This window comes from Taudactylus pleione, unplaced genomic scaffold, assembly GCF_031769625.1.
Source record: "Taudactylus pleione unplaced genomic scaffold, aTauple2 ptg000244l, whole genome shotgun sequence".
NCBI lineage: Eukaryota > Metazoa > Chordata > Amphibia > Anura > Myobatrachidae > Taudactylus > Taudactylus pleione.
In genome coordinates, this window is record NW_028284646.1 from 5,354,569 (window position 1) to 5,370,964 (window position 16,396).

Sequence of the window (16,396 nt, forward strand, 5' to 3'; positions counted from 1 at the left end):
AAAGTAGTGCCAAGCGTGCGCCTGTGTCATAAGTAAAGGGCCAGCTGGCTTGACCGTTAAAGGGTGCTGTAACCCCCGAAAGTACACTCCAGTCCAAACCAAAAAAAAAATTATTTTCTGTGTTTGTGAATTGTGTGCGCAGTAGCCGCACGTGCATCAACAAAGGAGCAGCGCCAAGCGTGCGCCTGTGTCCCATAAGTAAAGAGCCGGCTGGCTCATTTCTTAAAGGCTGGTGTAACCCACAAAGTGCACTACTCTCCAGCAAAAATAAAAAAATATTTTCTGTGTTTAGCCGCACATATATATCAAATCGATATAACATAAATGGAGGACCAAACTTTCTCCGATAAAAATAAAATAGAGAAAGATCAAGAACCACTTCCTCCTAGTGCTGAAGCTGCTGCCACTAGTCATGACATAGACGATAACATGCCATCAACGTCGTCTGCCAAGGCCGATGCCCAATGTCATAGTAGAGGGCACATACAATCCCAAGTGACAAAGTTCAGGAAAATGACCTTGAAAAAAACATTTAAATCATCTGAAGAGAAACGTAAACTTGCCAATATGCCATTTACGACACGGAGTGGCAAGGAACGGCTAAGGTCGATCCCTAGTATGTTCATGACTAGTGGTTCAGCTTCACATGACGATGGAAGCCCTCCTCCCACTAAAAAAATCAAAAGAGTTAAGCTGGCAAAAGCACAGCGAAGAACTGTGCTTTCTAAGAAGATATCACAAATCCCCAAGGAGAGTCCAAGTGTGGTGGTGGTTGCGATGCCTGACCTTCCCAGCACTGGACGGGAAGAGGTGGCTCTTTCCACCATTTGCACGCCCCCTGCAAGTGCTGAAAGGAGCACCCACAGTCCACTTGCTGATATGCAAATTGAAGATGTCACTGTTGAAGTACAACAGGATGAGGATACTGGTGTAGCTGGCGCTGAGGAGGAAGTTGGCAAGGAGGATTCTGATGGTGATGTGGTTTGTTTAAATCAGGCTCCGGGGGAGACAGTTGTTGCCCGTGGGATGAAAAAGCCCATCACGGTCATGCCTGGGCAGAAGACCAAACAACTCTTTGGTCTGGCAATATTTCTATCCAAATCCGGACAACAACTGTCTTGCCATATGTACCATATGTAAAGGTGAAATAAGTAGGGGTAGGGACGTCAACCACCTAGGAACATCCTCCCTTATACAGCACCTGCAGCGGGTTCATAAAAAGTTACTGTCAAGTTCAGAAACTTTGGCTAAAACCGTAAGCAGTCCAGGGACACCTAAATCCCGTTGTCCTGTTGTATCCAAGCGCCTGCAAACCACACCGTCAACTCCCTCCTTGTCAATTTCCTCCTTAGTCAGGATCGGAAGTAGTCCTGCAGGCCATGTCACTGGCATGACTGACTCTCCTATCCGGGATTCCTCCGGAGGATCCTGCATTGCTACGCCTACTGCTGCCGCTGCTGCTGTTGCTGCTGCTGGGAGTCGTTCATCATCCCAGAGAGGAAGTAGGAACACCACTACTTTTACTAAACAATTGACGCTCCAACAGTCCTTAGCGAGGAGGATGAAGTACGACAGCAGTCATCCTGAAGCAAAACGTATAACTGAGGCCTTGACTGCTATGTTGGTGTTAGACGTGCGTCCGGTATCCGCCATTAGTGCAGTGGGATTTAGACAATTGATGGAGGTAGTGTGTCCCCAGTTCCAAATCCCGTCTAGATTCCACTTCACTAGGCAGGCGATACCGAGACTGTACAGAAACATCAGAAAAAGTGTCCTCAGTGTCCTGAAAAATGCCGTTGTACACAATGTCCACTTAACCACGGACATGTGGACAAGTGGAACAGGGCAGACTAAGGACTATATGACTGTGACAGCCCACTGGGTAGATGTATCACCTTACGCAGCAACAGCAGCAGCGTCACCAGTAGCAGCATCTCAGAAACGCCAGCTCGTTACAAGGCAGGCTACGCTGTGTATCACCGGTTTCAGTAAGAGGCACACCGCTGACAACCTCTTAGAGAAACTGAGGGAAATCATCGCCCAGTGGCTTACCCCACTTAGACTCTCCTGGGGATTTGTGATATCTGACAACGCCACCAATATTGTGCGGGCATTACATCTGGGCAAATTCCAGCACGTCCCATGTTTTGCTCACACAATAAACTTGGTGGTGCAGAATCTTCTGAAAAGCGACAGGGGCGTGCAGGCGACGCTTTGGGTGGCCCGAAAAATTTCTGGCCACTTTCGCCATTCAGCGACTGCGTGCCGAAGACTGGAGCGCCAGCAAACACTCTTGAACCTGCCCCGCCATCACCTGAAGTAAGAGGTTGTGACGCGGTGGAACTCAACCCTCTATATGCTTCAGAGGATGGAGGAGCAGCAAAAGGCCATACAAGCCTATACATCCACCTATGACATAGGCAAAGGAGGGGGTATGCACCTGACTCAAGCGCAGTGGAGAATGATTTCCGTGTTGTACAAGGTTCTCCAGCCCTTCTAACTTGCCACACGTGAAGTCAGTTCAGACACTGCCAGCTTGAGTCAGGTCATTCCCCTCATCAGGCTTTTGCAGAAGCAGCTGGAGAAAGTGAAGGAGGAGCTAAGATGGAGCGATTCCACTCGGCATGTGGGACTTGTGGATGAAACCCTTCATTCGCTTTGCCAGGATTCAAGGGTGGTCAATCTGTTGAAATCAGACCACTACATTTTGGCCACCGTGCTCGATCCTAGGTTTAAAGCCTATGTGGTGTCTCTCTTTCCGGCCGACACATGCCTGCAGAGGTGCAAAGACCTGCTGGTGAACACACTGTCAGCTGAAGCGGAACGTGACACGTCAACGGCTCCTTCTTCATTTTCTCCCGCAACTGGGGCTGCCAGGAAAAAACTTAGCTATCCTAAGCAACCCGCTGGTGGTGATGCAGGGCAGGCAGGACCAAGTTTGGACATCTGGTCCGGACTGAAGGACCTGGCAACAATTTCTGACATGTCTACTGTCACTGCATATGATACTGTCACCATTGACAGAATGGTGGAGGATTACATCGGTGACAGCATCCAAGTAGGCATGTCAGACAGTCCATACCTGTACTGGCAGGAAAAAGAGGCAATTTGGAGGCCCCTGTACAAACTGGCTCTATTTTACCTGAGTTGCCCCCCCTCCAGTGTGTACTCCGAAAGAGTGTTTAGTGCAGCCAGGAACCTTGTCAGCGAAAGGCGTAGGAGGTTGCTTCCACTGAATATGGAGAAGATGATGTTCATCAAAATGAATTATCAGCTCTTCCAGGGAGACCAGCCTCCAGAACGTACAGAGGGACCTGTGGTGGTGGATTCAAGTGGGGACGAGTTAATACTTTGTGAGGATGAGGATGTACACACTGAAGAGGGTGAGGAATCGGTGGATGAGGAGGATGAGGATGACATCATGCCTCCGTAGAGCCAGTTTGTGCAGGGACAGATTAATTGCCAGCTTGTTTTGTGGGGGCCCAAACGAACCAATCATTTCAGCCACAGTTGTGTGGCAGACCCTGGCGCTGAAATGATTGGTTTGTTAAAGTGTGCATGTCCTGTTTATACAACATAAGGGTGGGTGGGAGGGCCCAATGACAATTCCATCTTGCACCTCTTTTTTTTCTTTGCATTATGTACAGTTTGGGGCCTAGTTTTTCAAACTGCCATCCTGTCTGCCACTGCAGTATCACGCCTAGATGGGTCACGTGTTTGTGCCGCCCACTCGTGTCACTTAGCATAGTCATCCAGCTACCTCGGTGCAACCTTTTGGACATAAAAACACTATTGTGAGGTGTGAGGTGTTCAGAATAGACTGGAAATGAGTGGAAATTAAGGTTATTGAGGTTAATAATAGCATAGGAGCAGAAAAACCTACAAATTCTGTGATTTTAGCTGTTTTTATGCTTTTTTTAAAAAAAATACAGATCCAAAACACAAAACCCAGAACCCAAAACACGGAAGGGTGGTTTTGGCAAAACCAATCCAGATCCAAAACACGAAGAAAGATCCAGATCCAAAACCAAAACACAAAACACGAAAAGTGGCCGGTGCACAACCATAATATTTATCAGGTTGTCAGAATTTGACTAAATATTATTTCATAGCAACTATAGTAAAATCATTGGAAAAAAAATATTTATACTGGAAGGGACACCTCCCAGTCACACCACCTGTAGCAGCTAATTAAGACTAGGGGGTAAATTTACTAAAGTGAGAGTTTTTAGAAGTGAGTTTTAGAAGAGATGTTGCCCATAGCAACCAATCAGGTTCTACAAAACATTTAACTAGCACCTTCTAGAAGATAATAGCAACCAATCAGATTCTAACTATGGGCAACATCTCTTTTAAAACTCACTTCTAAAAACTCTCACTTTAGTAAATTTACCCCTAAGGAGTATATTTATGAAAGTTCGATTTAGCATTAAATTTTATGTTCCACTTAACTTATCTGAAATCTAATCAAATGGAAATTCAATTTCACTGTAAAAATTCCACATTTACTGTACTAAAATTTGATTTTAAATTTGTTTTCAAAATTGAATTCAATGTTGTTTGATTTTGACAAGTGATACTTGTTTAGTTTTGGATGTCCAATTCAAAATCGAACATCAATTACCCTATAGATCCCCCCTGAAAGCACAATCAGCACTTTACTGTGTAAGGCGGTCCTGGTTGTGAAAATACAGGGGTAAAAAGATGTAGGCGTCCCCCGTATTTTTAGTAACCAGCACCAGGCCCCAGAGCCAGTTCTGGGGTGAAAATACAGTAGAAAAAGACATAAGAGTCAACAACCAGCACCAGGCTTTTACTATTATTATTATCATTTATTTATATGGAGCCACAAATGTTCCGCAGCGCCTTACAAAGCACATAAACAAGTTGTAGACAAGCGACTTACAGAACAATACAATACAGGACCAGGACATGGATAATACATATTGCTACATTAATGATCATAACACCCAGATAAGCAACAGAGCATAAGCAGCCAAGTGTTAGGTGCCCTAGTGGTGAGTAAGAAGTAGATGAAACTAAAGTAGGGAGAAGTACAAGAGGTTAGAGGGCCCTGCTCATAAGAGCTTACATTCTAAAAGGGAGGGGAAGACAAACAGGGGTGACACAGATGGGGAGGAAGGTGTATGTATCAGGGAGTTAGAATGACAGCTGGAAGGCTTTGATGAAATAATGGGTCTTGAGGGCCCGTTTGAAGGATTGCAAAGAGGTGGAGAGTCTGATGGGGAGTGGGAGAGAGTTCCAGAGGTGGGGGGCAGTGCGGACAAAATTTTGGAGGCGGGAGTGGGAGGAAGTAATCAGCTGGCATGAAAGGCAGCGTGCATTAGTTGAACAAAGAGAGCGGAGAGGAGAGTGAAGGGAGATGAGATCAGAGATGTATATGGGGAAGATTGGGTGAGGGCTTTGTAAGTGAGCTTGATAACCTTAAATTGGGTTCTAAAAGGGAAGGGGAGCCAGTGGAGGGCTTGTAGGAGAGGGGAGGCAGATGTAGAGCATTTGGAGAGGAAAATAAGCTGTGCAGCAGCATTGAGGACAGACTGGAGAGGAAAGAGATGGGATTTGGGGAGGCCAGATAGGAGGAGGTTACAGTAGTCCAATCTGGAGATGACCAATGAGTGTACTAGTGGGGATGTAATGCCACAGCAGTGGGACATGCTTCACAGGTTCCCCTGGTTGGGGCTGAAGCCCGGGGATAACCCTCGTACCCCTTTACCCCTTGGTTGTGGGTGCGGGGTTGGTATTAGTTAGGGGGATTATAGGTCACAGCAAGTCTTCCCCACATGCCGGTACCTGGAGACCGCATGTAGTAACATGTGGGGCATTAAGAAGCTGCTGGTACCTTTTAGTCTCTCTGTAAGGAGATATTAAAACAAAGACAGTACTCTCACTTACACTATACTCATCTTGTCCCTGGTGTTTGGTCCTCTTCTACAGCAGAATTCCGCTGTTTGTTTTAAAAAAACATACTCTCTGCAGGGCGGTCTTCTTCTCCAGTAGAATCCCCGGGCATTAAAAATAACAAACCGCAATCCAGACACAGAAGAGTTTTTGTGTATACAGATATAGCTCTACTCCACAAGTGATCGGACCAATGAGGTTTCATGCACTTGTAGGGCTGCCAGCCAATGGCCTGACTGTCAATCAACAGCCATGCAGCTGATTGGCTAACACACAGGTCAATCAGCGGGCTGGCTGTTGCTTGACAGCCAGGCCACTCACAGCCAATCAGCGAATGCTGCTGCGGCCTGGTATCCTGTGTTGCACAAGTGCATGCCAGAGTGCTTACGTTTGCCGTATAATCTGCAAATATTTAGCAGGACACATTTATAGCAATATCAATGCTTACCCTTGTTTGTACAAATCAAGTTTTTGTCAATTAACCTGTCCAGTGGTAGGCATGATATCAATTTAGGTGGTAGCACATAGAGGGCTATTTTATGGACTGCTCAAAGGAGCAAATCTAAACCATTAGAACCATTCTCGCTTTTGATTTTGCTGTCCAGTCATCACTAGGTAGATAAAAGTAAATTGCTAGTTTTAGAAAAATACCCTCATGGTGTGCAATTCAAAAGTGCACTAGTAGTAGGTACATAGGTCCTCATTCAGAGGCGGTCGGAGGATGCAAGCGGTCTCTCAGAAACTGGGTGGCCGTTTGCATCCTGACCGCCCACCTCTGTTTCGGTTGTTAGGCTGTGGGTTTACACCCACAGCTCTAATGACCGCTAGGGTGATGGTCGTGATGGTCATAGACCATTGTGGCTTACGACGAGACCCTAGGGTAGGGTCTCACTTGTCGTAAGCCCCGGAGAGCTTCTGGTTCTGTCAGAGCTGGAAGCTCTCCACTGACATCACAAGTGATGTCAGTGGGGCCTCTCCCAAACGGCAGGCGTTCCCATGGGAACGCCTCCATTTGGGCTGCCACCCCCCCGGCCCGCCTTCCAAACGGGACGAGCTGTCAATCAACATCGACAGCTCACCCCCTTTGGAAAGAGACCCGCTATGACCGGCGCTGTCGGTCGTAGCGGGTCTCACGCATGCGCACGAAGGAAGTAGTGCTATGAAGCCCATAGTGCTTATAACATTATATTTTATTAGTGTGACCTCTATGACTAAAATAATTATTTGTTGTTATAGAAATTCTGTGTGATGTCATTGATTTAAAAATATTTGAAAACATCCTCAATGATGACATTTCTCATGTGATTTTGTGAAAAATCAAATTATAGTTAGAAAATAGTTATATGATATTTATGAAACTGTTGTGGGCCCTGTATGCTAACGCAACCCAAAAAGGAAAAAATGACAGGGATTTCTGCTTTCAAAAGAATATTAAATTTGCATGAACTGCAAGCCCATATGCATTAATGCTGCTTGAAGTGTTATTTGCTGCCAGTTTTTCAATCACATAATCCTTTTTGGAAATGCAATCAAAGAAAACTGTCAGAAAATCACTTTTATTAATAAACACTCAGATGAATCATTAAAGTACAAAAATGTGCTAGAGATCAGAGCATGTATAATGATAGGCTCCCACAACAGGGCATTAGTTACTGCTTATGATTGTTGGTAAGAAAGAAAACACTGGCAACATAATGAGTCCAATATCAGGCATATCAGTACAGGGCAATCTGTGTAGTCTTTTATAGGAAAAAATTAACATTATTCATATTGCTTATGTGACAGCAATTATAGACACACCACATGTTTACTGATTGCAAAAAAATAATATTTTTTGTAGATTATGCCACAAAAGTAGATTGAATTAAAATCTTCTCAAATGAATGCCCTGTATCTACTTGTAACAGATGGTGTCTTGTGACATGGGAAAATGGGTCTCAGAGGTAATTAATTAATTTTGTTTTGTGACTTTCTCAAATATATATATACACACATTACACACATTCCCACTATTTTAAATAGAAAAAAATGGTAAAGCAGAAACTTCTAGGAATATGTTCACAAGATTATATATAGTTAATGATCACTAAGTAAGGAAAGACCAGATACAAAAGAGTTAGTATTTTCTGATAAATTGGACACTTATAGTGGGCCAGCCATCAGAATCATGTGAAGGAGAGGTAGGGGACATTAATATGCAGCACACAATCTAGGTTAGCAATTAGCATAATTGGTGCAGTCATTACAGGTTCATCTCCTCTGTATATGGTATAGAAAATTATGTTTTTGGACAAAATATTCAATTGTCCTCTGTTTTAGTATACAGTACAATGAAGAAAATGTGTTATGGCCCAAACACACGGGATGATCAGACAATGATCAGATATTGTTGTCTGATCATCCTGCATGTGCTCGATGTCCGATATCGAACATCCAGCAACATGCCCAACCCCCAAATGATGTAACGACCCACGATCGACGATCGCGGGTCCCTATAACAACCAGGCTAACCTGGTCGATATCGAACAGGTTGGCCTGCATGTATGGGCAATGGTCGATATCGACCATCTGTGCTCGAGCATCGACCATCGTTTGGTCATTTGAGGTGTTAAAAAAAAAGAACGATCAAACGATTTTTATCTGACCGTGTTGTATGCACCATTAGTCTTTTATTTACTATATTGTACTGTACAGTAGTTCAACATAGTACTACTTTTTTTCTAGACTAATAATGCAAACTCTGTAATAAATAATAAATATGTTTATATTTGGTGGTATATGATCTGATTTATTAGACATTGCTTTGATTGTTACTATTGTGTCTGTAATAAACAGCAGATATCAATTTATTTCAGATTTAACATTGATGATATTTTGACCATTTAAATTAAAAATATAGCTACATTTATATTTTAATATATGCTTTCTACACTTTACTATACATATGTGACCACAGGAAAATACATTGGTTAGAACACTAGTGTGTCTCTCGATCAGGGCCAGATTCAGAGGTGCATGCTAACTGCATGCAATGCCGATATGCACACAGTTGGCCGATGTTGAAAGTACTGCGTATGCATCTGATTTGCACTGTGCATGTGTCCTGATGGTTACCGACCGGAGATATAGAACGATGCAAGAGCCAAATATTTCAATGGGCATTCTTGTGAGGTAACAGTGGATTGGGTAGCCAGACATGGGCATGTCACAGGCATGCCACTGACAATGACTGCATCTAATGACACAGTAATGCTGACACAGGATGCCATGTTCAGACAGAGAAATTGCACCTGCTTATGGCTGGTGCACGTTTCGATGGTGCATCTAGAGACACACCCAGGCGTATTAGCACCGCTGCCTCTGGGTGTCTCAGTAGAACCAGAATAAACAATGCAGATGCAGCTGTGGCAATAGATGCAGCCGAGTCTGCGGGCATCTCTGAATCAGGCCAATAGTGTCTACAGATTTACGAACATTGAGCTTTCTTAAGGTTCTGCGCTGTGTAGAATGCTCTCAGCAGCAGTGACAAGGGTACAGGCAGAGGTGGATCTAGACTGTTCTTTTAGGGGGGCGATTTAATGATTAATTATGACTCCTCCTCTTTCCTGTACTGGCACCCCCCCCTTTCTGGCCCCAACACCTGCCCTTTACAGTTTTTTTTGATTATTGATTATTACAATGTATATGTTTATGTACTCACTATGTGTGAATACACAGTTTTAGAGAGGTTCACAGTGACAGCCAGATCAGAAAGCATCGCAGAGACTGCCATATAATACAGAGAGGTTCACAGTGACAGTCAGATCAGGAAGCGTTGCAGAGATGTGCCACATAATGCAGAGAGATTTGAAGTGACCGTCAGATCAGAGAGCGTCGCAGAGATGTGCCATATAATACAGAGAGGTTCGCAGTGACAGCCAGATCAGGGAGCATCACAGTGATGTGCTATATAATGAAGAGAGGTTTTAAGTGACCGTCAGATCAGAGAGCGTTGCAGAGATGTGCCATATAATACAGAGAGGTTCGCAGTGACAGCCAGATCAGGGAGCATCACAGTGATGTGATATATAATGACAGGATAGACTAGTGAAGGGGCGGAGATTTGGGGTCAGGGGGCAGGGTCTTTGGCAGGGACAGGAGAAGATAGATTAATATATCATGGTATAAGAGGGGGCGGGCCTCCCGGTAAGGTGGCGGGATCTTAGCCAGGGACAGGAAGGAGCCCAAGGGAAGGACAGACATAGAGAGGAAGGTAGTGTAAGTAAGTGTACCAGACACCCTGCAGCGGAGCAGTCACAGAAGGAGCGCTGCTCAGTGTGCAGCCACAAGCTGCATAGATGTGACAGGCAGCCGGGTAACAGGCAGAGAATGCTGCCCAGCTGCTCTGATACTGCTATAGTGCTGAGAGCACTTTCTGCCGGTCACCCGGGCGTCAGTCCTGCATGTGTAGCAGGGTGCGGGGAGCCGGCTGTGTTCTTTCCCTCCTCAGCTCCTCGATGACAGCATGTAACTGACAACTGCCCCAGACGGGGAGCACATTACACATGCTCCGATCCTAGCACAGGCTGAGCACAGCCTGCTCAGCTCAGTGCATGATCTGGACTGTGCTGGGGCGGGAGGGGGGGGCGATCGCTCCAATCTGCCCCCCCCAGGATCTGTCAGTGGTTACAGGATGGGGAAGAACTCGGTGAGGGATGTGGTTTTTTAGGTGTGTAAGAAGAGATTTTGAACATTGAATTACATTACACCAAGCAGTATTCAGCGGTGAATTAAAAAGGCGTAAGTCAACAATTGTCATATGCTCAATCAACCTTTACTCTAACCTTTTTATTATCCTTTGTATCTGATCATCTGCTGTCATAATTTCATTGTCCCAATTCTTGTATTATTGTTTTTGGTACAATGAATGATTATAGTGTAGAGGAAAATGTGTGCGTCCACATGCTGCACATCTGTATCTCTGCGTATGCTTTCGGGATCTGACAGATGGGATGTAGTAATCTGACAGACTGAACATTGAATCAAAGACTATTCTGGGTCAAGTTGTTTATAGTAAATACTCAGGCCACTTGACCCATTTTATTTCTTGAACATTGCTTCAAACATTTAGTTTGAGTAAAAACTGGGTAGCTCTGAGAACTATAGATTAAATGGCTGTGCGGTGTTGACCTGCTGTGACATTGGTAGATAGTTTAATTGAGAGTACACTGCCACCAAGCATAGTTGAACAATGTTGGTGGAGGGGGGCATAAAACACATTGGTGGGTGTGTGGGGATGGCAAAAAACACTTGTGGGGAGCATAAAAACATTGGAGGGGATAGGTGGAGTAAAAACATTGGTGGGGCATAAAACACAGACAGGCTGATGAAGTTTAAGCAGCATTACTGCAGCCTGCAGGACATATAAGCATTGGGGAAGGACTACAAGTGGATCAAGTTTCCATGCTATGACACAGTCTGCTCAGAGTATCTTTGGTATCGAAAATATTGCAACCCTTTCCAGTGTAGGCAATTATTTTATACCCCAGAGCAAAACAAACACTAGTATTTTTAACCCATCATTCGCCAGGTTGCTAGCTTTTGTGGCCACCATATAGCATCATCATCTCTGTGTCTCTCTAGCCCCATCCCTCAATGCACTCTCTAGAATCAAGCCCCTTGTGCCTGTTAGATGAGGAGCATGCCTACGCTGCCTCCATCCACACTGCATCCATGTAACTAAACAGGTGGTCTCTAGTACTTACCAGAGCACAGCAGGAGGCCTGACCTCTGACATGTGCTACTGCGCATGCATGCCCTTGTTGACACCTCTTTCATCCCCCCACATTCCATATTAATATATGTACCCTCCGAGACTCTCATTACTACAGAGCCATAAAGAATCTGCAGAGTATTGTAAGTATACTATATCGCCATGACTGCCATAGCGGGTCATAGCGTTACTTACCAACAGGGTGTTTGTCATCATATCGCCTGGTTCACTACAATGCCCAGAAATACCCTCATGCTTCAGGCTGCTCCATTTAGTTACTAATACTATACATGTAAATTCCTCAGTCTCAATGCTACATGCTGTTTCTACCTGGTTAAATACATTTAAGACCTGGTTAAGCTGTACCAAATGTCGACTAACTGCCACCAGCACCAACATTCTGTTTAACATGCTTAACACCTTTATACTGTCTATCCAGGTGCATTGTTGTCCAACTGGACATATATAATAACAGGCTACATACTCAGTCTAGCAGCCGCATGCTAATAGGTCGTGGACTCCAGCATTCTACCCCTGCTGCAAATACGTTATGGGCTCATTCACTGCTCTTACCCCAAGCACTGCCCAAAATATCACATAAACAATGCTTCAGTTATAGGCAACCAGTGCAAATGGGATCTGAACCAAGGACATCACCGTGCACAATCGTGGTGGCGAAAAATCCAGATAGCCTTGGTGTGGAACAAGCTGATACCAAAATCAACAAGTTGGAAGTAACATGGAATAAAAGGATCTGAATGAGTACAGACCTTTATTCATTGGTACTGATGTGTCCTGCTACATCGTTGCTGTGTACACAGGAAATCGTGCCATGCATAGCATGAGGCGTGTGCCCGCAAGCGGATATGCGCATTGCATTTACACCCACGCCTCCACAGGATTGCATGGTGCGATCTCAGTGCACACCATAGCGTACCATAGCATATGCTGCTGCTGGTAATCACATGACGCAATGCATGCACACATTTGTAGCATGATCACAACAATGTAGCAGGACACCTCTGTATGAGAAAAATGAACAGTGCATGGATCAGCATAAGTTTAGAGAAGTTGACAGGTGCAGAAAACTATGCTACATGGATATTTGCCATGGAGATGCAGTGAAAGTGAGAAAAGCTTTGGAATGTTACTAGGAATGCTAGTGATAATTCAAAAACCACAGAAAAGCAACCTCACATGATATGTGGGTAACTCTGTAAATGGCTTATGAAGATAAAGTGCTAACGAGAAGAATTAACATAAGATGTACATTATATGCAACAAAGCTTAATGCATGTAACAAGTACATAGAGTAGGTAGAATGTTATCCATCTCTCAGCTATTGTAATGGCAATGCTGCAAAATTGTTTGCAAGAGTACGACTTCATGGTAGTAGCATTAGAGTCCTGTATTACAAAGCTAAACACTAGATTGTATCTACTAAATTATAGCAGTTTTAAGAATGCATACCTACAAATATAAATGCTGAAAGGTCTGTTCTAATGTCTAAAAGTTCAAAGCACAGAAAGTGCTTAAGTATAAATGTTTTTAATGTCACAAGTTAGACATAATGCCTTACATTGCAGATCAAGTGTATCAAGTGGCACCTCATCACCTAAACATGACAGAGGGAATTAGTCTTGAATGTAGCAGACAGCCACCATAAAGACTGCTAGTACTGTACATCAACTCTGGCGCCACAAGGCATTTCAGCTGTAATGAAAGCTGGTTCAAATCAATAAAGCCATGTGAGTCAGTAAAAGTCAGAGGGATAGGAGACAAGGTCCTAAAAGCCACAAAAGTCTGGACAATTACTCCATGCTTGAAAGTTAAAAGGCAAAGCAATTGTCACAGATGAAGAAGCCATACTATTTGTGCCTAATTTAGAAAGTAATCTATTTGCCATAAGTGTTCTTGAGAGGAGAGGATACAGAGTCCAATTTGCAAAGGGTCAGTTTGTTGTGTAAAATGAAAGAGGTACTGTAATTGCTGCAGCAACTGAGTACCAACAACTACAGTATAAACCTTAAACATAGTGGAATGTCGTGGAATGGTAACTGCTGAATCCAACCAATCAATGAAGTTGTGGCACAGAAGACCAGAACACCTAGAATATGACAATATACAGAAGCTTCAAAATGGCATGGTGCCTGGGATGTTAATGGACAGACTTGTAAGACCAGCATGTAAAAGCTGTGTGAATGGCAACCAAACACATTGCACCTTCCCAAGTTTGCATTCAGAGCACAAGTACCATTGAAATTAGTGTATGATGATGTGTGTGGACCAATGGAGGTAAAATCCTTAATTGGGAAACATTACCTCATAACACTCAATGATGTTGCTATAAGGTTCACACGTTTCATTCTAAAGAATAAAAACAATGTATAAAGTATGTTCAAAGGACCCAAGTACTTCATATAAAACTGGACAGGTCTGATACTAAAAATACTGACATCTGAAAATGGCGGAGTATACGAGAACAAAGATTTAGTTGTATATTTATCAAAATTCAATTTTACTTTAGTTTTGAAGTTCAATTTATCTCCCCTCAAGCCAAATCAAATCTTCTTCTCTTCAAATCCCTCATTTACTGAGATTCGATTTTAGAAGCATTTTCTAAATAGAATTTGATTTTTTTCAGTTTTGAACAGTGATTTGCTGTTTTACTTGGCATGTTCATGTACAAATCGAACAGTAAATCCCACTTCAAAATGAAATGCAAATCCCCAACTGAATAGAGTTGCTTCATGCTTTCCCTTTCAGCATGAGCAGTTAGTTTTCACACAGATACATGCATACATCAGTAAGATGTATCTTACTGTAAAAAGCTTAGAAAGAGTTAATTTCTTTGGGGTCCCCCCCTAAAATATAACCAGCCGGACTTTTCATAGCCAGTCCTGGTTGTCTAAGTACAGGGGAAAAATTGCATAGGGTTCCCCCTGTACTTGGCATAACCAGCACTGGGCTCTGCTCCAGTCCTGATCCTGGAATTACAAAGGGAAAAATTGTGTAGGGTCCCCCTGTAATATCCAGAACCAGCACTGGACCCTTTCTAGTTGGAGTACTGATAACACAACCAGGGGAACACCATCACTGCAGCATCAGCCCTGACTGCTAGTCAGCCCAGGCCAGAGTTCCCTGGGAGTTGGGGATCCCTCCAATAAAGGGTCCCCCTCTCCAGGACACCACTCCAGGACATCCCTAGCCTAGGCTTATAGCCCGGAGCTACCCCCACACCCTGGATGGTGGGTGGTGCGTTGATAGTGTAAGTGTAGTACATTTGAAATAGTTTAAAATATTGTCTTTTGTTGTGGCACTGCAGGTCCCAGCATGCCTCCCCTGCATGCTGGTACTTGGAGAACCACAAGTACCAGCAATCAGGGCATTATGGGCCCGCTGTTACCTATAGTTCCACTGAAAAAGCAATATTAAAAAAACACAGGACACACACACCGTACACAGTATAAGTTTATTAAACATACATGCACTCACACATGTACACACACATACACACACATGTACTCATACTCACCTAAGTATCCCTGTAGCATCGGTCCCCTTGTCCAGTAGACTATCCATAGGGTACCTGTGGTAAAAAAAAACATAATCACCTTCTCCTATGCATGGATCGGTCCTCTTCGGTCCAAAGTAGGCATCCATGATCTTCTTAAAATAAAGAAACAGCTAAACCTGAACCACACAATAGATAACAACCACAATGGTTGTTATCTCCCAAATAAAGAACTCAGACGTGGCTCTAGCCTTTGCAGAGCTGTATCTGAGCATTCATTGACTGAGAGAGGTCAGCCCCCCCTCTCTCAGCCAATGAACAGTTCACTCCATTGAAGTCAATGGAGTTCTGCAGGGTATCTAAAGGTTATTTTGTGGTTTGCATCATTGACTTCAATTAAGGGAGCCAATCTTTGACTGAGAGAGACGTGGGCTGACCTCTCTCAGCCAATGAACACTCAGATATGGCTCTACAAAGGCAGAAGCCACATCTGAGTGCTTCATTCAGGAAGTAACAACCATCATGATTGTTACTTAGTGTGTGGCTTGGTTTTATTAGTATTTTATTTTAAGAAGACCATGGATGCCTACAGGGAGAAGTGGACCACTCCAGTTAATGTAGGTGAGTATGTGTGAGTGTGTATGTATGTAATAAAACTTTAATTTCATGGTGTGTGTCCTGTGTTTATTTAGACATTTTTTACAGGTGAACTACAGGTACCAGCGGGCCCTTAATGCCCCGCATGCTGGTTCTTGTGGTTCCTCAAGTACCATCATGCAAAGGCAGTTCTACTGTAAAGACAATGTTTTTAGTCTTCTATTTTTACACAACACCTACATTATCAACCCGCGACCCACCACCTAGGGATGGCGGGGATAGTCCTGGGCTATCAGCCTAGGCTAGGGGTGCCCTCGGCAGCGGTTATTGGAGGGGTCCCCATCTCCCCAGGGATCCCTGGCCTGGGGTGACTAGCTGTCATGGCTGATGCTGTGGCTGGGGGACCCAGTGATAGGGCACCCCTGGCTGTGGCATCAGCCCTCCACTAGAAAGGGTCCAGTGCTGGTCCTGGAGATTACAGTGGAACCCTATGCAATTTATCCTTTGTACTTAGACAACCAGGACTGGTTATGAAAAGTCTGGGACTGGTTCAGTTTTATGGGGGGACCCCACTTAATTCTTTTTAAATAAATGTCACTCTTTCTAATCTTTTT